This window comes from Anabrus simplex, chromosome 6 (genome assembly GCF_040414725.1).
Source record: "Anabrus simplex isolate iqAnaSimp1 chromosome 6, ASM4041472v1, whole genome shotgun sequence".
Taxonomy (NCBI): domain Eukaryota; kingdom Metazoa; phylum Arthropoda; class Insecta; order Orthoptera; family Tettigoniidae; genus Anabrus; species Anabrus simplex.
The window spans coordinates 110,897,098-110,923,622 of record NC_090270.1 but is presented as its reverse complement, the minus strand read 5'-3'; the positions used below and the strand labels follow the sequence as shown (position 1 = coordinate 110,923,622).

At 41.9% G+C, this 26,525-nt stretch overlaps 1 non-coding gene across 1 annotated transcript; it reads left to right on the top strand.

Moving 5' to 3' along the window:
- The first annotated feature begins 12,738 nt into the window (after window positions 1-12,738).
- On the top strand, window positions 12,739-12,893 carry LOC136876581 (5.8S ribosomal RNA). Its single transcript, XR_010860619.1, has one exon. It is a non-coding gene; the product is annotated as a 5.8S ribosomal RNA (ribosomal RNA).
- Window positions 12,894-26,525: the final 13,632 nt, after the last annotated feature.

The window sequence follows — 26,525 nt, the reverse complement described above, 5'->3', positions numbered from 1 at the left end:
TAAATGATATGAGTAAAGGAGTGGAATCGGAGGTAAAGCTTTTTGCGGATGATGTTATTCTCTATAGAGTGATAAATAAGTTACAAGATTGTGAGCAACTGCAACGTGACCTCGAAAATGTTGTGAGATGGACAGCAGGCAATGGTATGTTCATAAACGGGGTTAAAAGTCAGGTTGTGAGTTTCACAAATAGGAAAAGTCCTCTCAGTTTTAATTACTGCGTTGATGGGGTGAAAGTTCCTTTTGGGGATCATTGTAAGTATCTGGGTGTTAATCTAGGAAAGATCTTCATTGGGGTAATCACATAAATGGGATTGTAAATAAAGGGTACAGATCTCTGCACATGGTTATGAGGGTGTTTAGGGGTTGTAGTAAGGATGTAAAGGAGGGTGCATATAAGTCTCTGGTAAGACCCCAACTAGAGTATGGTTCCAGTGTATGGGACCCTCACCAGGATTGCCTGATTCAAGAACTGGAAAAAATCCAAAGAAAATCAGCTCGATTTGTTCTGGGTGATTTCCGACAAAAGAGTAGCGTTACAAAAATGTTGCAATGTTTGGGTTGGGAAGAATTGAGAGAAAGAAGAAGAGCTGCTCGACTAAGTGGTATGTTCCGAGCTGTCAGCGGAGAGATGGCGTGGAGTGACATTAGTAGACGAATAAGTTTGAATGGCGTTTATAAAAGTAGGAAAGATCACAATATGAAGATAAAGTTGGAATTCAAGAGGACAAACTGGGGCAAATATTCATTTATAGGAAGGGGAGTTAGGGATTGGAATAACTTACCAAGGGAGATGTTCAATAAATTTCCAATTTCTTTGAAATCATTTAGGAAAAGGCTAGGAAAGCAACAGATAGGGAATCTGCCACCTGGGCGACTGCCCTAAATGCAGATCAGTATTGATTGATTGATTGATTGATTGATTGATTGATTGATAACATGCTGCTTTACAGCGCGCTCCGATGCGCTTTTGTTTGAGTACAGCTCTAAAATATGGCGCGTGAAGTGAAACGGAATCGTAGTTCTAATTTTTCCTCCCTCGAAAAAGAGTTGTTAATTGAATTAGTTAGTAAATATATATTTATTGAGTGCAAGCGCTCAGATGGCTTGACGATAAAAGAAAAGGACGAGGCGCGGGAAAAGTCCGCGAGGGTTTCAATGGGGTTAACAGATACTTTTTTTAGCGGATATCCACTTGTCACCTAACAAAATCACTTCGTTAATTGTCCCACTTCAAACTGTGCTCCGATATGGGAGTTATTAAATATTGTATTGTCGTGTGCAGAACCAGACCACCTAGCAAGTATATCCCTGATTTGGAGGTTAGGCTCACTAATCACCTGAACATTAACATTAACAGAGAAATATCCCTTCCGATTACGATATATTTCGGCCCAGTTGCCTCCAGGTGATTGGATTCTTACATGTGTGCAATCTATTGCACCTAGAACAAACACCAGGACAACGGCTTATTTCATAGAAGTCGCGGATAATTTGCTGACGCTCTGCTACTGAAGGGAATGTTATATACCTCCTTCTCATGGATGCTATTGCTGCAGACACTCGTCAAACAACTCTACTAACAGTGGCTTTAGAAATTCTAGCATTGTCTCCGACCATTATGTGAAAATAACCAGTAGCAAGAAATCGTAATATTATCAGTACCTGCAACATTGGAGAAAGAGGTAAGTTTCTCTTCGTAGGATATTCCAACCTCACTTGAATTTCGTCAACAACCTTAGCAACGACTATTTTCGATAACCTGTATCTATGAAGAAATTCCGCATCCGTCAAATTTTCAAAGTCATTACGTCGCTGAACTCTTCTTCGATCAGGATTGTTTTGTAAAATATCTAAATAGAGCAATTCCGCCTCGAAAGCGAGATTCACAGCAACCATTTTGGAACAGGTTGCTAAATGCTAATGTTAGCCATTTAACATTGCAAATAGCTGATGTTAACTTTAATACGCAGTTTAACATTTGTTAATGTTAACAGTTGTTGGTGAAACGCAAATTTTCTTAAATCGTATGTTAAAATGATTTAACACCTTGTTAAGTACTAACATGTGTTGATGAAACCGGACCTAGGACTCCCTTCCTCAAACACCCGCAATAACATGTGTCCCATAGCGTATATAGAGTAATAGGTATAGATAGAAAAATAAGAATAATTAACAGTAATTTGTTCTGGCATTCGGCTGTGTGGGGACCTGCGTTGTCAGGCGGATACTACTGCTGAGTACATGGCGCTCCCACCCGACTGGACAGGCGTATACCGTCTGGACTTTCGAGCGTAATCGCACACGTAAGAGGCCCCTCCCTAAGCAGCAGGCACATCAAATGTTGATTCGGTCTGCAACTAAGAGAAGATAAAGAAGGGGCCGATGGCCACATGACCCTTTTAGTCGCCTTCTACGGCCGGCAGGAATTACCTGTGGATGTAAAACACATGGGGTAGAAGACATGGCACCAAACCCACAATCCATTTCCGCTCCCACTTCGCCCCTTTTAGTCGCCTCTCACACGAGAGACAGGGGATACCGTGGGTGAGTTCCTCGTCTGAGTCCCCCACCCACAGGGGTATGTATTTTATATTTTTATATTTGACAGTATTAAGATTTAAACCAACGCCCAATCATGAGGCGAGCATTTTATTAATATTTCACCCCAGTTAAGAAATGCATCGAATTTTAACATAAATGTTTTACGCTTATTCATAATACTCACCAGTTCCTTAATAAAATAATAATTATTATAAAACACTAAGGGTGTGTTTTGATAGAATCTGATGATGGTTTTTGAGGAATGAATCATGCCATTCTGTTTTTAATATTTTAATTATTTCGGGTATAATCTTGTGTTACATGTTTCTTACACATATTTTCTTATTTTATTACCCCTGTATTAGTTTCGACTAACAAACTTACCGGTTATAGACCTTTTATGGTACACCCCGTCACTCAGCTTTGGTGAAGGACGAAGTACATGGAGTTATTTTTTATTTTCTACATTAAGATCTTTGTTTCTGTTTCAGGAGGACGATATAATGGCTGGACCTCCTCCATCTCGAACAGGTGTATTCAGTGAGGAGCTACTGAAATCTTTGGAGTGCCCAATTTGTTTGAAGTATATGACAGGTCCAATTCACAATTGTGTGACAGGACATAGTATTTGTTCACAATGTATGCAGAAAGATGTAAAGCAATGTCCTGTATGCAGAGCAGAGTTTAGTTCTGGCAGAAATTTTGTTGCTGAAGATATAGCAAAGCACATTCTCTTTCCGTGCGAGAATAAAGATCACGGTTGCAGTAAGAGAACGTTGGTCTCAGAACTCGAGCAACATCACGTTATTTGTTCTTACAGGATATACAATTGTCCGATGGACTGCAAATGGACTGGGCGTAGAGGTGGATTGACGAAGCATTACAATGACGCGCACCCTGATTGCATTTTAAAAGGTGTTTCAGTCAAATGGGAATGGGCTTCTTTCGGAGAACAAACATATTATTATCTAATTTGTGCCTATGGGGAACTATTCTTCTGGTTTGGATATGTTAATCCTAATGAGAGATATCTAACCTCCTGTGTCCATTACATAGGAGAAGCTGAAAAGGCCACGAAGTTCAAGTACACCGTCACTTTTAAATCTAACAAAGGACGACGTTCATTGTGTTATACAGACACCACTAAGAATGATTCATCGGATTTAGATACCATAAAGGAGTCGACAGAACTATTCTTAGCAACCGAAGGTGTATACAAACTCTTCGTTGGCAAAGATGGAGAAGCAGTGTTGCATACAGCAATCTCTAGAATTTAAAGATTATACATTTTCAATGGAACAACGCAAATGACACTCAGTGATATTGTGGAATAAGTGTAAAAGTTATAGACTAAAGAAAATATGTGAAAATTTGTAATAAAATTAGAAGTGATTCATCATGCAGTTCTTCCTTATGTTCCCACTAACACCAATACCACTTCCTTATGTGTTGCCTCAGCGTAATTGGTAATGGATCGTCAATCTGCAGAGCGTGTCTCGCAGTCACGAAAGTTCTACGCTATAAGACACCGACGGTCGAGTTGGCCTAATTTTAAGGTGACGGACACTTCAACAAGACTGGAAGGAATAAGGTTATCAAAACAAACAACTGTAAAATAGGCCTATCAGTCAATTAGTCATCAGTGATCTGCATTTGGGGCTATCGTCCAGGTGGTAGATTTCCTGTTAACCCTCAAACACACGCGTATGGGGTGGAATCCACCCCAGGTCATTTTATTTCCTAGTGAAATGTACAAATAACTTTCCTGTGCTCTCCCCGCTTTTGTACCTTTCTGGCTGGATCCCCGCAGAAAGAGTCATTCTTGCATAATCTATCTTAAAATCTCCAATTAATACAGTCATTCATATTTTACAATACAATGATATGTGGGGTGGAAAACACCCCCACGCGTGTGTCTGCGTCCTAAGATCTGGCGCGTGTGCTTGAGGGTTAATTGTTTACTTACGAGGGCTGTAAATATAGTAATGGTAATATTGATAGAACGCAATATTTCATGAAAAAAAAAGTACAGTTGCATTGCATTCCTTCCGTGTAGTTCCCCGCTAAGTCTGCCAAATGTCGAGAAGCCGTTGGGGACCGTTGGCAAGGCGTTCTCTGTTTTGATGACAGCGACGGTACCTCCTACTTCGTGGAGTACAGATGCCACGACACGAAATCGGCGGTCTCAGAGGAGTTCCTGCAACTTCGGAAGCAGATCAAAGTCGCGAATCCTACAAGCTAAGCCTCACTGGAATAACCCTGAACTGCCTTCTATGAAACCAGTTAGTAATTTCACAACGTATCTAATATAATCAGAAATAATACTTTCCTAGATTGTACAAACCATAATGTCAATATTACAATTGATGCTTTCACGGCCCGTACTTGTAGACATGATACTGTATAGGCTTTTGGGCTTATGCCGTGTCAAGAATATAAGGTGAAATAATAATAATAATAATAATAATAATAATAATAATAATAATAATAATAATAATAATAATAATAATAATGGCTGTGGCCTCCAAAGAGGCATGGTGCAAGTCTTTCGAGTTGACTCTCTATAAGCGACCTGCGCGTCTGTGAGGATGGGGCCCTATCCGTGATGAATTTTAATGCTGAAGCTGCCACACACATTCAGCCCCCGAGCTATTGGAATTTCACCTTATTTTCTTGACACGGCATATACAGTATCATACATGTCAAGCTGACTATCTTGCAATTATCCGCTTGATATTTAAGTTATCGGTTATCACCCTTCCCAAGTACACTGGGTCTACTATTGCAACTGTCCATTCATTTGGAATCGCTCCATCATGCAAACAGTAATTTAATAAGTGCTTCAGATATGGCACTATATCGCAATCCATACCCTTTAATATATTCCCACCGGGTGAGTTGGCCGTGCGGTCAGGGGCACGCGGCTGTGAGCTTGCGTTCGGGAGATAGTGGATTCGAATCCCACTGTCGGCAGCTCTGAAGATGGTTTTCCGTGGTTTCACATTTTCACACCAGGCAAGTGCTGGGGCTGTACCTTAATTAAGGCCACGGCCGATATACATAATCCCAGAAATATTACCAATTCCGGCTGCTTTTCTAGCTTTCAACTGTAATATATTTTTGTGAATGTATTTATTTTCGTGGATAAATTTCACTAATTCGCCAGTATTAGTCGCCTCCTCTACCACGAAGACTCGAGCTGAACAAAGTACGGTTAAAACAGGACGGGAGCTTTTCGATGTCAGCACCGTTTGTTAGTCTAGTACTTAATCTACACTGACTGACAGAGCAAATGCAACACCAAGAAGGAGTGGTCAGAACTTTATGCCAATTGCAGGGTAGACTGACGTCACTGAGGTATGCTCATGATGTGAAATGCGCCGCTGTGCTGCGCACGTAGCGAACGATAAATGGGACACGGCGTTGGCGAATGGCCCACTTCGTACCGTGATTTCTCAGCCGACAGTCATTGTAGAACGTGTTGTCGTGTGCCACAGGACACGTGTATAGCTAAGAATGCCAGGCCGCCGTCAACGGAGGCATTTCCAGCAGACAGACGACTTTACGAGGGGTATGGTGATCGGGCTGAGAAGGGCAGGTTGGTCGCTTCGTCAAATCGCAGCCGGTACCCATAGGGATGTGTCCACGGTGCAGCGCCTGTGGCGAAGATGGTTGGCGCAGGGACATGTGGCACGTGCGAGGGGTCCAGGCGCAGCCCGAGTGACGTCAGCACGCGAGGATCGGCGCATCCGCCGCCAAGCGGTGGCAGCCCCGCACGCCACGTCAACCGCCATTCTTCAGCATGTGCAAGACACCCTGGCTGTTCCAATATCGACCAGAACAATTTCCCGTCGATTGGTTGAAGGAGGCCTGCACTCCCGGCGTCCGCTCAGAAGACTACCATTGACTCCACATCATAGACGTGCACGCCTGGCATGGTGCCGGGCTAGAGCGACGTGTATGAGGGAATGGCGGAACGTCGTGTTCTCCGATGAGTCACGCTTCTGTTCTGTCAGTGATAGTCACCGCAGACGAGTGTGGCGCCGGCGTGGAGAAAGGTCAAATCCGGCAGTAACTGTGGAGCGCCCTACCGCTAGACAACGCGGCATCATGGTTTGGGGCGTTATTGCGTATGATTCCACGTCACCTCTAGTGCGTATTCAAGGCACGTTAAATGCCCACCGCTACGTGCAGCATGTGCTGCGGCCGGTGGCACTCCCGTACCTTCAGGGGCTGCCCAATGCTCTGTTTCAGCAAGATAATGCCCGCCCACACACTGCTCGCATCTCCCAACAGGCTCTACGAGGTGTACAGATGCTTCCGTGGCCAGCGTACTCTCCGGATCTCTCACCAATCGAACAGTGTGGGATCTCATTGGACGCCGTTTGCAAACTCTGCCCCAGCCTCGTACGGACGACCAACTGTGGCAAATGGTTGACAGAGAATGGAGAACCATCCCTCAGGACACCATCCGCACTCTTATTGACTCTGTACCTCGACGTGTTTCTGCGTGCATCGCCGCTCGCGGTGGTCCTACATCCTACTGAGTCGATGCCGTGCGCATTGTGTAACCTGCATATCGGTTTGAAATAAACATCAATTATTCATCCGTGCCGTCTCTGTTTTTTCCCCAACTTTCATCCCTTTCGAACCACTCCTCCTTGGTGTTGCATTGTCACTGTCAGTCAGTGTACTTCATGGTAACATCAACAGCGCACTAGAAACTGTCAGTGCACTAGAAAATCTCAAGAAGACCCTCGAAACAGTTCAATACACAGAATAACGAACTGCTAGGTAAACTGTTTAGTAAAATATATTCTTTCAGTGAAGTTAAATGAACTATCCTCACGATTTTGGCGTACGCAATCATATTTTTTCTATCTAGGACTTACCGCTGAGTTTTGGGAGTAACATCTAAGAAATATTTAACATGGATGCTTCGTTGTATGCATTATTTTAATGTTTCATAGGAGATAGAATACCGCATGCTTGGCTCTTACTCAATAAAATGTCTGTCACTCACCGAGGTAAGATGGTGGTGGTGGTGGTGATTATTGTTTTGAGGTAAGAATAACATTTTGGTGCAAGGAACAACATTAACATCTACTGCTGTAATGATGATTATCGACCCTGTGTAAGTGCTATTAATGAGATACAGTATCATGTTCATTTAAAATTTCAGCTGAGGGGTGGAATTTCGTCTGTAGAAGATGGGCTTACATCCTAGTGTGTAAAACTGTTTTTTCCTATGGATAAATCAAAATATGTGTTCAGGAAAAAATAGCCTGGATAAAATAACAAACAAAATAGGCCTAATCGGAAAATAGCCTATTTGCTACAATGACGGACGACAATGTTGTTTATAGGATATAAGTTGCAATTCCTTTTATGACAGCCTCGAACTACGAAATATGGGACAAAATGCAGTCTCGAAGAATTCTTCCTGGAACAAAAAACGAAACGTTCCCTTATCTTACAGGATGTGTGTGAACCATAGGATGTGAAGAACTAAGGAGGTACTTTTTTAAATATAAATCCCGAATTAAGGTCACTAAAGTCGAAAGTAAGATTTTGTCTGGCTGTTTGTAACGACATAATGGGAAAACGGCTGAACATAATTCTCGAACCTCTACATTTAAGTTCAGGGATAGCCAGGTTATGTTTAGTACAGAGCAGGGGTTACTAAATGGCGGCCCGCGAGGGCTTTAACAAACAAATATTTTAAGAAATGTGAGGAAAATTTACAAAAAATATTTCGTAGTTCGTTCAAAAATGTATTAACTTTTATACCCTTTTATACACCCAAGTCTGATCTAAACCATTCTTTAATATTATTTCCTTTTTTTTAAGTATTCACTTGGTCTGAATAGATTATTTTTTATTTAAAAAATGTGAAATCTAAACTTTGGTGGAAAATGAACCATAACAAATGCCAGTGCTAAGTCTTACTCATTATAAAGATAGCTATGAGATCCACACCAAATCTTGAATTCCAAGCCAACCTCACTGTGGACACTTTGTACAACGTAGCATGCAATGAATACGAAGAAATACTTTAACTGCCATTGGTGTAAGAAGCGGTTTCAAATCTTCTCTCATTGTTAGCACTGGCTGGTGCACAGCGCTGCACACTCGAAGAAATGTTCAGGGGGGTACATTGCTGGGATTTTAGCCTCTTACAACTGTGAATCGTTCCCTTCACACTACTCCCACTAAATTGTCCTCCTTTAAGTTTTGTTTTGACTATATTATTCATTTCTTTGCCTTCAGGTATTTTTTCCCTTTTTGTCATTTGTCAAATATTAATTCAGATAAACTGTCCGACTCGTTGGCTGAACGGTCAGTGTACTGGCCTTCGGTTCAGAGAGTCGCGGGTTCGATTCCCGGCCGAGTCGGGGATTTTAACCTTAATTGGTTAATTCCAATGACACGGGGGCTGGGTGTGTGTGTTGTCTTCATCATCATTTCATCCTCATCACGACGCGCAGGTCGCCTACGGGAGTCAATTAGAAAGGCCTGCACCTGGCGAGCCGAACCCGTCCTGGGATATCCCGGCACTAAGAGCCATACGACATATAATTTCATTTCAGATAAACTGACGTTGTTTGGTGCTCTCCTTCAAAATTCAATTGTCCTGGGTATAACAGTGTTCATTTTTAATTTCATTATCTTGTGCAATTTGTAATATAGTGTATTAAGCAATTAATATTATTAAACCTTCATTTCAATTGAACTATGCATGTTATTTCATACTGGTACTTCTATTTGCAGAATTTTATTTAAAAAAAACGAGCCTATTATGCAAAGCGGCCCGCGACCATGCCTAAGGCTTCCAATGTGATCCTCGAGGCCTGACTAATTGAAAACCCCTGGTATCGATTGGCACAGTAATACATACACTGGAAAGCCACACTTTTAAAACTCGTACCGCAAAGGCTTCTGATAATCACTGTCTATTTCGGTATTGATATCACAGCGTATAAGTTTTTGCAAGAAAGTACTTTTATGGCCCAGTAAATTCGAGTATTTTTGTTAATAAGATGACTTACGTTATGTTAGCAATGAGACTCTGAAAATAGTGATGAAAAAGAAAGTTAACTTTTTACCAAGTCAAGAGGTCATTATTTGCGAGTTGTTAAACTCTACTCACAGTGAAAATGTCTTGTAACGGTAAAACCGTAATAAGTATCTCTCAGCGGGTTTCAACATGCCTTACAGGACGACTTCTTCTTGTTTCTTGTTTGCTTCAATATATGGCTTAGTGCCGGGAGTGTAAGAGGAAAACTTCTGTAGCCGCTTTTCTGGTATACCCCTTGGGGTTGAGCTACACCTGCCTCTGTGTGAGAGTGTTGAGACCGTGGGTGTAGGTGTTATTGTACAGGCTAGGAATAGGAAGAAAGATGCCTTAACCTTGAGAAAGGTATCATTAGCATGAAGTTGAAATGAGAAACGAGGGAACAGCATTTCGAGGATGGCCGACAAGGTTTCGAACCCAACTGTTCTTCCCAATACAGAGCTAGCAGTGTGAACTGGCCGTGCCGCAACGCACCCAGCTCGGTAGCACCTCTGGTGTTCGTGCTCGACACAGGACACGGCTCCGTTACTAAGGCCGAATTCACCAACAACATTATCGCGAAAAACGGGTATTATCTCGGTTTAAAATTTTACCAGAGAAAGGTTGGCCGGTAAAACAGAAAACAGGAAATCTAAGATAATAAACTTTCAGGATGGCAGCTCGTAAACGGCTTGTAGCGGAAATCACAGCGACGAGGAATATGACCAAGTTCATGCAATAAAACATCCTAGGTGGATAAAAAGAACGCACTACATACTTTCAAAACTACGATGATTTTGAAACAAATTTTAGGTTATCTAAAGCTTAGACACCGTCGTTATCCTTATCAAACATAACTTGGACTTCCCAACACGTAGGTAGGCCTAAGATGAATTCTCAATTATAGCTTATGTGTTGTACGGTACACAACTGGATGACTTTCCAATGAAGAATTAGGAATAAGGTACTGCCTTATTTTTTTGGAGTGAAATGTACAATGTGCAGGCTATAATTTGTTTTCTTATTCCCTTGCTAATGCTTTCTGCCACCAAATTCTATTCATTCTCTTGGAAAGTCATATAAGGCTTCTTTCTTCGTTTCTGGTCAATAGCGGACATTTACAGACTCCGAATGATATCAAAACTTGTTCATATTTCGATAGTGGCGGCAACACGTAGTCATTTGTTTTCCGTGCGTCAGTATGAACATTTTAAGGTTCAAATGCGGATTGAAATGAAAACTTAGTTTCAGTAAACCGAAATAATACGTTCTGTGGTGAATACAGAAGTGAGCATTATCCGAATTTTGGAAATCTAAGATAACAGCAAAAGTAATTGACATTGGTGAATACGGCCTAAGACACACTGTAAACACATCAACTCACTGCTGTTTCAGTTATACTGCCTCACTCTTAATTCCCAATTACCTCGTACATCCCTTTCATTGTCACCAACTTCCAATATCTGTATAATTTTTATTTCTGGTAGTCTTCTTCCAGAACTAGCCATTTTAAAAATCACACGGTTACTAGAGGTTTAACCAGACACTCATAAGCATTCGATGTCAACACATTAACAGGCACGTTCTGCGGGCGGAATACCACGCAGGGTTTCCTGGGACCCTGACCTGTATTTGTACGTAACGTCAGATTATCCTTCGCAACTAACAGATTGGAAAGACTCACTGGAGCGCACAGAGAGGTCCCAACGTAATTGACATGGATGAACCTAAATTCCACTGGTAAAACAAATAAGAGTGTGCAATCATATTTCAGGTCGGGTTTCATAGACCCCCACTGTCGTATTTCAAAATAGGGCATATCAACGTTATTCGTTAAATATGTGCTGTATCGAATACCTCAACATAATAAATGTTGTGCAATATATAATTTTTTTATAATGCACCTTTACCGTAAGAGGAATAATAATAATTTAGATTCATGCATTGATATCCTAAAGGCAACGCCCTGTCTCTGCAGTCACCCGGCTCTGTAATTTGCTGCTCTTTTCATTTTCATGTAATGTCTCGATATCTTACAAGTACTTCTTCCTAAGCCGAAGTTCCACCGACGACTCGGCGGGCAGCTCCCGGAAAACCAAAGCTTTTGGGTAAACCTCACCAGGCCCGGACACCGGAAGGATTGACAGATTAAGAGCTCTTTCTTGATTCGGTGGGTGGTGGTGCATGGCCGTTCTTAGTTAGTGGAGCGATTTGTCTGGATAATTCCGATAACGAACGAGACTCTAGCCTGCTAAATAGTCGCATCCGTTCGTGCTACCGGCGACAACACGTCTTTAGAGGGACAGACGGCTTCTAGCCGCACGAGATTGAGCAATAACAGGTCTGTGATGCCCTTAGATGTTCTGGGCCGCACGCGCGCTACACTGAAGCAATCAGCGTGTGCTAGTCCGAAAGGACCGGGCAACCCGTTGAACCTCCTTCGTGCTAGGGATTGGGGCTTGCAATTGTTCCCCATGAACGAGGAATTCCCAGTAAGCGCGAGTCATAAGCACGCGTTGATTACGTCCCTGCCCTTTGTACACACCGCCCGTCGCTACTATCGATTGAATGGTTTAGTGAGGTCTTCGGATCGGTGCGCAGAATCTGCTTCGCCTAGTTCCCGGTGTGTCTGGAAAGATGACCAAACTTGATTATTTAGAGGAAGTAAAAGTCGTAACAAGGTTTCCGTAGGTGAACCTGCGGAAGGATCATTACCGAAATTGTTTTATCAAAAAACATTTCGAGACGGAGGAGTCGGATCGCCCCGTGCGGTGCTCTTCTCCGGCGAAGCTCCCTCGAGGAGCGAGACTCCTGCCGAGCCCGCTCTTGCGAGCTCAGGCGAGTCCCGTACGTACTCTGCAAGCGGCGACTCCGTCCGTCGTCGACAGCGGGAGTGTCGCGGTCCGCGTGGCCGCGTCTCCTTCGATGCGGACGTTCGGCATTGGGTACCTACCTCCCTCACTCAGTGGAGCGGGGATAACACGAGGGGACCCGTCGCGGCTTCGGCCCGGCGAGCAGGTTTTAAATGAACGCAACGCCCATGCTCCAAACACTTCTTAGCTCTGTGACGAGAAACCCATAGAAATGATTGTTTCTCCTCCACTCACCGCGGAGAGAACGATCGAAAAATGAAAGAAAACAACCCTGAACGGTGGATCACTCGGCTCGTGGGTCGATGAAGAACGAAGCAAATTGCGCGTCGACATGTGAACTGCAGGATACATGAACATCGACATTTCGAATGCACATTGCGGTCCATGGATTCCGTTCCCGGACCACGCCTGGCTGAGGGTCGGTTGCTAAAACTGAACGCGACATTGCGTTCGAAGGGTGGGAGCGTCGCGGTTCGTGCGTGTCCTGAAACGAGCTTCACCTCGGAGGAGCTGGACCGGTCGACACCACCACTGAGAGAGAGAGAGAGAGAGAGACGGGAGGGTTGGTCCACGCAGCGTCTTTGTGTCTGCTGGCGCCGGTTCGCCGCCCTTGCCGAGTCATTCTGTTCCTTTGTTGCCCAACGAAAATTAAGATGTCTGATTATATGACCAATAAGTATGGTTTTTTTTTCTCGTTTCCTTTTCCTTTAAGGGTGGACCTACCTTTGAAAATAGAAAAATGGGATGAACTAAACTCGTTTTTCCGCATCAGTGGAAATGAATACCAAAAGAAAACTTAGTATGACAAACACATTATTCATTAACAATATATTCCTACATATTTAGAAATCATATAAACCTATGTCATTATATATCATTAATTATTCAGAATGGCGGTGTATCATGCCCACTATTTTGCCGTTTCCCTGATAATTTCCAAACACATGAATATTTTTCTATGATTCTTTTTTATTGTAATTAGTAGTGTTATAGCTACAACCTGTACTAGAATCAGTGAAGTCCATCAAATATAAGTATTTTTATGAAGTTATTTTCAAGTAATCAATGTTTTCATTAATTTTAATTTGAAAATATTTTTTTTAACTTGATCAATGAAGCTAGCTGAATTATTCTGGTACATCTTATCCTGTATGAAATATACATGCATGCAAAATTTCTTCTTAATATTTTAAAAACTTTCATTAAGTGCGACCAGAATCCACTATTCGGGAGATAGTGGGTTCGAACCCCACTGTCAGCAGCCCTGAAGATGGTTTTCCGTGGTTTCCCATTTTTATTCCAGGAAGATGCTGGGGTTGTGCCTTAATTAAGGCCACGGCCGCTTCCTTCCACTTCCTAGACCTTTCCTATCCCATCGTCGCTATAAGACATATGTGTCGGTGCGACGTTAAGCAAAATAGCAAAAAAAAAATAATAATTCAACCTCTTTTTCAGTCATTTTTACCCACCCCTCCACTTAAATGCTTTTTACGAAACCAAAACGTACGTCCTACTTTATTTTTGAAAGATTAAAAATACCGATTTTAACGACTATAATATGTTAAATTTTTGAGATATACTGTAGACATGCTCATTTTAAAAATTCATCCCCCTTAACCCTTCCCCTTATGTGAATTTTTGGAAAACAGATTATGCGTGTTTCTTTACTTTTACAGGAGATTCCTAATACCAATTTTTCACGTCTGTAGGATGTTACGTTTTTGAGATATACTGTAGATATATTCATTTTAAAAATTTAATCCCTTCGTCACTCCTGTTCACCTACCCTTAAATAGCCTTTCCAACAACACAATACGTGTTTCCTTATTTTGAAAAGAGATTTCAAATACGAATTATCATGACTATATCATATTCAGTTTGTGAGATATAAGTACCCTCATAAAAGTATTCAACCCGTTTTTAACATTTTTTTCACCCTCCTTAAGAGGACTTTCCGGGGGGGGGGGGGAAATGACCTGTTTTCTTAATTTTAAAGGAGATTCCAAATACCAATTTTCATTTCTTTAAACTGTTAAATTTTTGAAATATAGGTACACTCATTTTAAAAATTCACCCCCTTAGCGACGGAATCTCCAAAAATCCTCCCTGAGTGAGGACCTGCATTATAATATAAATGTAATCCCAAAATTTCATTTCTTTACGTTCGGAAGTTTTGGCTCGGCGATGATGAATCTCTCAGTCAGGACATGTTCTTTTGTATATAGATACTGAAGAACAAGACAGTTAATTCACTCATTTAGTTTCAACATTTGGAGATTCATTTGAAAAAAACAGGCGTATTTCTATTTTTCGTAAGAGTTCATCTATTCGCTTTTTTCAATGGGTTATCTACCACACACATTTGGACCGAAAAATGTATTCACGACGCATCCGATTATTCTGTGCGATATAACTGAATGATATTTGAAACTCATTCGATTATTTGATTTGATTATTCATTCAATTATTTAAATAATTGGGTGGAAGTTATTCGATTAAAAGTATTCCATTATCAAAAGGGTGAACATTTATCCATTCAAAGAAGAACTGACCTGCTCGTGAGTTCTGAGACTGACCAGGTAGAGAAACTTACTCTTACTAATGCTCTTCCTGGAATCGCAAATGGGACACAACCATAGCCTCGCACAGAGTACATGAGGGTTGAGAGACCCACGGATGTCAGGTACAGGTGGTGGGCTGTTTCACTTAAAATGCTATTGTCACTTGCAAAACTTGCACATGTAAATGATAGACTTTTATGACTAGACCATACTGTTTCACCCGACCTGCTTTCTCTCTGCTTATGAAACCTATAGGGACCGTGCGTATAGCGAGTGCTGCCATCTGGTGGCTTTATCTGAAGTAACTGGTAGGAGCGGTAGGAGCATTTTTCACCCTCGGGTTATTGAATAGTGTTTTTTTATTTTACTAGCTGCAAGTCTTTGACTGTTCACATTGCTTACTGAGGTAGCCTACATTTTGATTAGGTTCTTTCAGCATATTCTCTAAACATGAACGATACTCATAGTAGCGCACCAGTAAACGCAGTAAATGTCACGTGAACTGTTCCGTGTACGGTTGTAATTAAACCTACTAAAACAGCCCACCAGGAACGATTTTTTTTCCTTTTCCAGCCGCAGCTGCCCATAAATCAGAAGGGAAGCATGGATAACATATTTAAAACGTTCAACACTTGATGGAAAACTGTGGGTTCCTGCCAGTAATTCCAGAATCTGCATCTGACACTTTACTGATGGAACACCTACCAGAGACCCTGATAGCCCTGGATATAAACCTACTTTGCATATGTTACCACGAAGAACTAATGAGGACGAAATACAGAGGAATCTGACAGTCAGGTACAAGAGGAGAAAAGGGAGACAAAGTGAAATGCAAGAAAACATGAATTCTGTTCCTGAATCACAATCTCCCCTAACTGTTTGTAGTATAGGTATTCAGACTGATAATTTACCATTTTCATATGACCAGGGAAATGTAAATGTACTATTTTGTAATTTATATTTGCCCAGTGATAATTCAAAATGTGATTTTACACACGAAAGTGTTAGACAAACAAAACACGCACGGAAGCGCTGCGACGTAGCAGAAAAAATAGTTGTAAGGTACTAAAGTATGTATCCATATTACTCTCTTCGAGTAAAATATTTCGTACTTTTTCTTAATTTACTGCAGATTTTACACTTTATTTGAGTAAAAACAATTATTATCTTCCATTTGGGACAAATAATACCGTGACATTTCGTGGATCGGATTCGTTCACGTAAGCAAAGGATCTAAATTAAGATTTTTTAACTTCTTATCTTGATGTTAATATTATATGGGGTTCGACTAACATTTGTCTCTCTCAAACATAAACCAGATATTTCTTTTGAAAGTATTTCTTCCACCTAATATATGTGATGGCTATCATTAAGCTCTCTTCCTTTCCTCAAAGTAGAATTCCTAAAATACTGAGAACTCCACATAATTTTCTGAAAACCCACAAGAATAACAGCATTCGACATAGCTGATTAATTCAAATTGTACGTATTCACAACACATTTCAATAAGTAAACAACGACAGCTGATGTTATTTTGGTGTCTCTCCTACCGATCAATAATCGTCTCTTCCGCTAGGGGCGCTGCGGTCGAAAATTTGTTGTTACGCACGGTCCCTAACCATTTACCCTTTTGCGAAATAATGAATACCATGTTGTGCACTGTTCGATGACACCAAGCGGAATAACTGAGTAAAGATCAGTGCAGTGGCGAATATAGAATATATTTTTTGGGGGGGGCCAAGATTGATGTAAGGTTAGGTTAAGTAATTTTAAGAGGTCAGACGATTTCAAACACTTTAGAAAGGAAAAAGGAACATTGATTTGGGCTGATACATACATACATACATACATACATACATACATACATACATACATACATACATACAGTACACCAATGGTTACAAAACGAAGTCCAGGTTTCTTGGTACACTTGCAAACTTATCAAGAACTTCTTCGTCACTAACTATAATGTCTCTGTGGATAGAGAGTAAAGCAAGCCCGTTAAGCCTACTTTCAGATGTGCTGTTCCTTAAGTAAGTCTTCAGTCTCGTTAGGGTAGAGGAAGTTCTTTCTACGTTTGCGATGGAAACAGGAAGAACGGCGAGTAATTTGAGAAGGGTATAAATGTTGGGGAAGAAAGTCTTGTCACATTTTTCTAGAGAACTTACAGCCATTTTGGGAAGATTTGAAGGATTTTCCTGACTCCACTTTTCTTTCCACAACATAAAACTCACTTTGCACAATCTCTTTATGTGACAGATCTCCTTCGTAGAAACTAAAAGCAGCCTCCAGTGAACCGAAATCTGTTACGATACACAATTGTGGAAGGATGTTTTGTAAGGATGCAACTATTTCCTTGTGAGATTCAAAGCGTTCTTTTAGTGAGTTACAAAAATCGTCCAGGTATGGCACATAAACTGCTAACTGTTGGCACGGTATCTCAACAACGATCGAAAATTCCCATCATTTAGGTTCGGTTCTTCAAGGCTTATACATTTTTTCGGGGGGGGGGGGGGGCAGGCCCCCTGCCCCCCCTTATATACGCCCCTGGATCAGTGGTATACTTGGGGAAATTGGTTTGTGGTATGATACTATTTTCTACTAATTTTAGCCCTGAGAGTTTAGACCTGTGAATTTTGAAAGGTAACCTTCGGAATTGTAATCTGAATCACCCAAGTATGCTTGTGAACGAAATATCCCCTTACTCCCTTTAATGAAACCTGCAAGTCTGCTTCCATTCCCCGGAAGCATTTTCAGGCCTCCCTTCCCTCATGGTTCTGGTTATCCGTGTTTCATCCAGGTAAAATATAAGGCATTCATCTCATGAAAATCTGTAATTATGTACTGCTCTCAAGAACTTCATTCGTTCGGCGACTGTGTCTCCACGTTCCTTGCGAAATTCCGACCTTCGGTCTTCTTGTACTTAAATCCGATTGATTTTAGCGGTATGCAAAAGAGCCTCCGTAGCTCAGGCGGACGCGTGCCGGCCTCTCACCGCTGGCTTCCGTGGTTCAAATCCCGGTCAATCCATGTGAGTTTTGTGCTGGACAAAACAGAGGCGGGACAGGTTTTTCTCCGGGTACTCCGGGTTTCCCTGTCGTCTTTCATTCCAGCAACACTCTCCAATATCATTTCATTTCATCTGTGATTCATCAATCATTGCCCCAGGGAAGTGCGACAGGCTTCGGCAGCCGGAACAACTCCTATCCTCGCCGCTAGATGGGGCTTCATTCATTCCATTCCTGACCCGGTAGAATGACTGGAAACAGGCTGTGGATTTTCATTTTCATTTAGCGGTATGCAAGTACAAGACACTGAGCATCACCGCTTCTTTTTCTCCATTTCCAAAGAATGGGTCTTTTCTAAAGGGAATTCCCCTTTTTGTCATAATACGAAAAAATTTTACTATGCGAAACATCCTTTTCAAAATCGTCGTGATTAGTGACACGATTAAGCATTTTGTGTTTCTTTGCCGGGGACCTAAATACGGGGGGAATTATCCCCTGTTCGAGCGACTCTTTCGTCACTACACAAATTCTTGTCACTCTTTGCTTGCTGCCACTTCCACAAACATTTCTCATGCCTTCGAAAAATACATTTTTGCCCTCTCTCTGATTTACAGGACAGTTTCTTAAATAATGCGTAGAAATTTATTTATCTTATGGCTTTTAGTGCCGGGAGTATCCGAGGACATATTCGGTTTCCCTGGTGCAGCCCATGTAAGGCAGGGTGGGCGGCATCTTCCGTGCCCAAGTATGGGAACTGCGTGTTTTTGTAGGGGAGGATAGTATTGTGTGCGATGTCTGAGTTGCGCGAATGTTGGAAACATTACAAATTCCCAGAACCAGAAGAATTAACCACATCAGGTTAAAATCTCCGACACGGCCGGGAATCGACCACGGGGCCATCTGAACCAAAAGTGAGTACGCTGAGCATTCAGCCAAGGAGCCGGACGTAGAGAGTGAAAATAACGTTTCACGTCTGTCCACAGAGACGTTCACGGTTTTTCACCATTCCTTCGCTTGTGCCACTCCTACCACGTTCATTGCCAGCCATTATCAGCGTATTACTTAAAGAACTTCCACACGAGCGGAGTGATCGGACGTGTTAACGTGCTACAGCTATCCAAGCTCTGCATTCTGGAGACGAGTGGTTTCGAACCCTACCGTCGGCTGTCCTGAGACTGCTTTTCAGTGTTTTCCCATTTGCACTTCCAGGAAAATAACGCGACAGGTCCAGTTCACAGCCCACAGCCCATTCCTACGCCCTACTTACCCAATTTCATTCACCATCATTCATTTCACGCCGACCCCGCGGTGTAGGGGTAGCGTGCCTGCCTCTTACCCGGATGTCGATTTCTGGCCAGGTCAGGGATTTTTACCTGGATCTGCCCGGCTCCATGGCTAAATGGTTAGCGTGCTGGCCTTTGGTCCAGAGGATCCCAGGTTCGATTCCAGTCCGAGTCGGCGATTTTAACCTTAATTGGTTAATTTCAATTGCTCGGGGGCTGGGAGTGTGTGCCGTCTTCAGCATTAAAATTCATCATAGGTAGGGCCCCATCCTCATTGACGCGCAGGTCGCCTGTATGGCGTCAAATTGAAAGACCTGTGCCAGGCCTCTTCGGAGGCCACACGCTATTATTATTATTATTATTATTATTATTATTATTATTATTATTATTATTACCTGGATCTGAGAGCTGGTTCGAGGTCCACTCAGCTTACCTGATTACAATTGAGGAGCTACCTGACGGTGAGATAGCGACCCTGGTATAGAAAGCCAAGAATACGGCCGAGAGTATTCGTCGTGCTGACCACACGGCACCTCATAATCTGAAGGCCTTCGGGCTGAGCAGCGTTCGCTTGGTTGGCCATGGCCCTTCGGGGCTGCTGTGCTATGGGGTTTGGTTTGGGATCATTCATTTCATCTTGATTAGCGCCTTAATTGAGTTTGGCGTCAGGAAGGGCATCCTGCCGTTAAATGTGGCATATCACCTCATCCCCGACCCCGTATTAATGAACGGGACCGCCGCGCTGAGTGGCTCTGACGGTTCAGGCGCTGGCCTTCTGACCCCAAGTTGGCAGGTTCCATCTTGGCTCAGTCCGGTGATATTTGAAAGTGCTCAAAGTGCCTCGTATTGGTAGATTCACTGGCACGTAAAGGAACTCCTTCGGGACTAAATTCCGCCACCTCGGTGTCTCTGAAAACCGTTAGAGTAGTTAGTGAGACGTAAAGCACGTAACATTATAAGTAATAAACCGGACTTACGGGTAGACACAAAATTAGAAGTATTTCCACGACACGGAGTTGTCTTCAGTAATAATAACGAAAATGGAAATCCTCAGCCTGTTTCCAGTCATTCGACCGGGTCAGGAATGGTAAGAACGATGCTCCATCTAGCGGCGATGATACGAAATCACGGGAAATCATCTTCGGGGCTGCCACCAGTGGCGTTCGAACCCACTACCTCCAGAATGCACGATGACAACTTACGTGACTCTAACCGCTCAGCCACTCGCTAGGTTGTATCTTAATTAAGGCCACGGTCTTCTCTTTTAAACTCCTAGCCCTTTTTTATCCCATCGTCACCATAAGATCTGCGTCGGTGCGACGTAAAGCAATTAAGGAGAAGAAAAAACATGAACTCGCTTGCCCGGCAGGTCGAAACGAGTGTTTTATGCTTTTAAAATCACTTAAAAACAACGAAAGCAGTTACATTTAAACATATACGTACATTAGCCCCAGCTTCACTATGACGGTTAGCTATTTGCTGCTACGTTGGTATTAACGGCATTTGGTGCAATACGGATACAGTTAGATTGTCCTTGAGTGGGGAAGCTGGGGGAAGCCAACCCCTGCTCCATTGTATTTCAGTAGATACGTAGATAGAAATGTGGACGGATAAGAAAGAACAAGACCCAGTTTATCTCTTTGTTTTTCTTTAACTCCGAACTGACCACACGATATGGTTAATTGGACAAGAATTATAATTTTAGAATGGCAGTTTGCAGAAACTTCAGTTGTGTGCTTGTACGCATTATATCTATAGAAACGTAACAAAAGCGGACGAACAAGCTTGGTTTTAATCCATTAGAAAACACTTCATAGGAAATGTGATAGGAATATTCCGAATAACATCCAATTCATTTTTTGTTTCTTTCGAGAAAAAGGTGCCGGTACTGCGTACCACCACAAAAAGAGAAATCGCTAGAGATGAGCAAACCGGGCGAGTTGGCCGTGCGGTTAGGGGCACGCGGCTGTTAGCTTGCATCCGGGAGATAGTGGGTTCGAACCCCACTGTCGGTAGCCCTGAAGATGGTTTTCCGTGGTTTCCCATTTTAACACCAGGCAAATGCTGGGGCTGTACCTTAATTAATGCCACGGCCGCTTCCTACCCACTCGTAGGCCTTTCCTGTCCCATTGTCGTTGTAAGACCTATCTGTGTCGGTGCGACGTAAAGCAAATTGCAGAAAATGAAACAGAAAAAGATGAGTAAAAGATAACACAACAGTTATTTTGGAACTGTTCCGGACTCGGAACTGATCTTTAAATGGACAGTTCTGTCCTGTTCCAAAATAAGTGTTCCGTGTCGCCTGCACTCCAGCGGGATTGGTCTAGCAACATCCTGATCCGAAAGAACAGTGTTCCGTGTCGCCTGCATTCGGCTGGATTGGCGTAAGAGCGGGGAAGGAAACTCACGAAATATGAAATTGTAAGAGGCGCGCATCTTGGCATTTTGACCGACAGCGGATCGCTGCGTTAAACCACGCGCATCGTCGAAGTATTTTGATGATGCTTGTTGTTTAAAGGGGCCTAACATTTAGGTCATCGGCCCTCAAAGTATTCTTTAACCGTGATTTACGACTGTTTATGTTGTGCTATCCATTGCAATTTATTCACTACGGGCGTTAGAAATAGACTATATACATACCGGTATATGCAAATATGGTAATATTAATATACCAAATGTTATTGAACTTTTCATGTTTTCCAATCTCGGCCTTCTTTTGCCAGATAGAAATCTTAAGTTAATCTGTAACTGTTAGGTTCTTCTGTATGTCGAAACAAATTTATTTATTTATTTATTTATTTATTTATTTATTTATTTATTTCACACTACAGGACATAGTGTCCTAATTACAGTGGCAACTACGTTAGATAAGCTACAGTTAACGTGGTGATACTTATATCTAAACTATATTCTACAATTCTATCTAATCTCCTATTATATTGATATAAAATATTAAATATATGATTAAGTAACATTTATAAAATACCTGAAAAATAAAACATTTAACAACAGAATAAACATAGAAAATAATTTAAGTAAGGTGTTTCTTTTTTCAAATTTCATTAATATCCCATTTGTTATGATAAAAATGTTTTAGCGTTTCCTGGAGACATTAAAATTAAAGCATGAAACTAGCAGTGAGGAATTAGCATTTGTGAGGTTCGTTCATATTTTGTAATTCCCCACTGCCTACACCTTTGACTGTTATTCGGAACATAACATTTTTCGGAATAGGAACAACTGGAACAGTTCCAGAGAAAGAACAACTTCGCCCATCTCTAGAAAGCGCTGTGTTTAGCAGTTTTTGGTCATTTTGACAATCGTTTTTATCTACCTTTCGTCCTCAAGTATTGGCAACATTGGGGTAGGGGAGAGTCAAGCTCCTGATTGGCTGATTCATTTCTTGTAGCCATGCTGTAAGTTCTTCCACACATTTTGCCTGCTTTAGTAGTCAGTACCGTCAGTACGTCATATACCTTGATACATGTTAGCAGTGTAGAGACATCTACCGCTTAGTGAGCTGAAGCAACAGACCGACCTACAATATATTCTGTATTGAAACGACAGTTCTAGGACCATGAGTACTGATTCATCTATAGAACTCAACTCAAAGGTAAGAATCTATCGCATTTCCGCCATTTAAGGTGTCATTAGCGCAGGGAGCTTGTATCTGGAGAGGAAATGCAGGAAACTTACCTATTTAAATAATGTTATATTTTTTTCTGTAAATTTCATATTTCGTGTTTATCTCGGACTGGGTAGACGAAAGTCGATTAGATTCTATTCAATTTTTATCGATCTGTTTGTTTGTCGTGACCTCACTGGAAATCTTCGTGGTAAAATTTCTCGAAAACAGCAAAGTTCAAGGGACAACCATGTTGTTCACTACTGTCGTGGAGAAAAGTATAGACGCCCGAGTTAACTCGTTGATAAAAAGTTCATCCTTTGTCGCACATAGAAACACGCTACACCAGCATTTAACTTATTTTATATTACGTAGAAATTTGTATCGTTCTTTCTCTTTTAATCAGTACGTTTACATGGGGATTGAGACAGATTTTAGTACTCTTACCGTATTGAATAAGATCCCGTTTACATGTAGTATTTGAGTATCATATTGAATCAGTCAGGCAACATCGACGTATACGAACGATGCAGAATTGTAATATAATCGATATCGCCTACATTCTTTGATCTATATAACTAATCGCGACGTGATCAATTTTAATGTGTTTAGTTTTATGCGTACTGAAGTTGAACTGTAAAATTAAGGTTAAATATTACGAATGGGTGTAAAAAAAAGATTACAGCAATTGCACATTCAGAATTGTGCTAACCTACAATCAACTCTGAAAACTAAAACACGTAGAAAGAAATGCTGTTGGGTTAAAGAGAGGGGTAATGAGTGGGGGGACCGCGTTGTGAAATCAAACTTTCACTCAGCAGGACTGGCAAGAGTATTTTAGGATGAGTTATGGAAGATTTCAGTATTTATGTCAACGTCTTCAACCATACCTTAAATACAGTGAAGATTGTGAAGGAAAACCCATTTCTGTTGAACAGAAAGTTACCATTGTCTTATACAAACTAGCGTCATGTGCAGAATATCGCTTGGGACACGCAAGTCAGTTGTATATAAAAGTGTTTTCGATGTATGTGAAGCATTATACTTCGAATTTAAAAACGGCAAATGCAGTAGAAGCCCAGGCGATAACTTTCGGTTTTGAAAGTATGTGTGGTACGGTATTCCAAATGTAATTGGTGCAACAGGCGGAACGCACATTCCAATTTTACCCCCAACAGAAGGTTATCATGACTTTGTTAATCGGAAGGGCTGGCCGTCTTATAATATGATGGCAGTTCTTGATCATTTATACAGGTACACATATTTACAGGCTTATTATATTTGTTATTTTGACAGGACTTTGATGATGATCATTTCGTCAGAACAAACATGGAGTGTGTGCGCAGTCTTTTTCAATACCTCAGTACGAATCGCGTTCACATGGACCTCAATTCGAACACACTACGATAAGATCCCAGATTTTACTCTATCGACCTTGAGACTCAATCCGAACTGAGTCCTCGTTTACATGGCGTTTTCAATACGTGAAGTGTGCTCAGATCGATCTGAATCCTGCATGTAAACATTCAAAAAATCTGTTTACCCCCAGGGTTGGTTTTACCCTGGGGACTCGGCGAGGGATCCCACCTCTACCGCCTCAAGGGCAGTGACCTGGAGCGTAAGACTTTGGGTGGGGGATACAACTGGAGATGAGGACCAGTACCTCGCTCAGGAGGCCTCACCTGCAATGCAGAACAGGGGCCTTTTTGGGGAGGGGGGGAGGATATTGGAATGGATAGACAATGAAGAGGGAAGAAAGCGGCTGTGTCCTTAAGGTATGTACCATCCCGGCATTTGCCTGGAAGAGAAGTGGGGAAACTACGAAAAAACCACTTCCAGGATGGTTGAGGTGGAAATCGAACCCACCTCTACTCAGTTGACCACCCATGGCCGACTGGACACCGTACCAGCCTTCATACCACTGTTAAAATCGAACCCGGGCCTCCGGGGGGTGGCAGCTAATCACGCTAACCACTGCACCGCAGAGGCGGACGAATTTTTTATCGTAGCGAGTTAAAATTTTAACGCAAGTTCAATAAAACGAAGTGCCGTTATTCTTTACATTTCCAAATTTGAACATTAATAATTTTACAAGTATTGATCTGATTGTTACCAAATTTTAATACGTCTTAAAGTAACTTATTGTTACTCTATATACCAGTTTTTGTTTCATATGATATTTGTGAAAAAGGTGGTTGTCAATTTTGTGAAACATTTGCTCATTACTGGGTGATAGTAGCCGTAACAAAATTCGGCTTGTTATGAAGCTCATGAGAATGTCAGGCTGAAATTAAAACTGCTTTTTGCCTGCATGCAATTGTTGACTTAATATTGATTTATATTTAAATGGTTGGTTGCAAGGTAACTAGGGTTGGTTATGTGAGAAAACGGGCGTACCGGCCAGCGAGAACAATGCACTTGGACCTGCAGACCCTAGCGATGTTGCCAGGTTGAAGATTAATTGGGCGTTCTCCGCTGTACAATAAGTGGATGTTTGTTATTTCGTCAGTTGTGAAATCCTTTATTGGACTAACATTCGATATATGAACGATAGAATTGCGTAGTATATCTCGTATTTTGCCCAAGTTCCGGCTTATGAGGACCTCTTAGTTTCGTTAGTGATTAACGCGCCAGAGCACTTCGCAGAATTATTTGGAAACTTGCTTTCCTTACAAGTAGAGAAGTGAAATGTTTCTTCAAAATATCTTATATCTACGTGAACAAAGAGAATCGTAGGCAAAATGAGATACTGTAAGAATCTTCACTGCTCGGTTTATCCTTCGTCGTTGACTTTTTCTCGGCAGGAAAAGTTAAGCCTGTACAGTGTGTGCCAAAATCTTTTACTATTTGTCAGATTTCGTAGCTGAACGTTGAGCGTGTTTTATGAGAAAAGGGTCCCGGGTTCGATTATTGGCCAGATCATTGAAATTTATCTTCACACGGGGATAGGCGATAGGGCTTATTCGGAGTGTCATCTCTTCAAGGTATCAATGAAATGAAATTGCGTATGGCTTTTAGTGCCGGGAGTGTCGGAGGAAAAATTCGACTCGCCAGATACAGGTCTTTTTGATTTGACACCCATAGGCAACCTGCGTGTCGTGATGAGGATGAAATGATGACGAAAACACATACACCCAGCCCCGGTGGCAACAAAATTAATCAAATATGGTTTAAATTCCTGACCCTTCCGGGAATCGAATCAGGATCCCCTGTGACCTAAGGCCAGCACGCTAACCATTTAGCCATGGAGCCGGACGTAATGGTGAGATGCGTTCAGCTTGTGAAACGTTTTGTATTTAAAGTTCTGGGGGATGGGAGAAAATACAACTATTCGTCTTTCCCTTGTTCCACTATCTCACCCCATAACACACCACATTCATTGCGAAGTACATAGCTCTGCAGGACTCAGAGCTGATACAGAGCAGTGACAGAATTCAGTTGGCGCGACAAATAGGCCAACTGGCCAACACCAATCGGCAAATGTGCTGCTTTCTTCTCTCAAAACCACTCAGTTAAATATAAATCAACACGAAATCAACAATTGCATGCAGGCAAAAAGCAGTTGTAATTTTAGCCG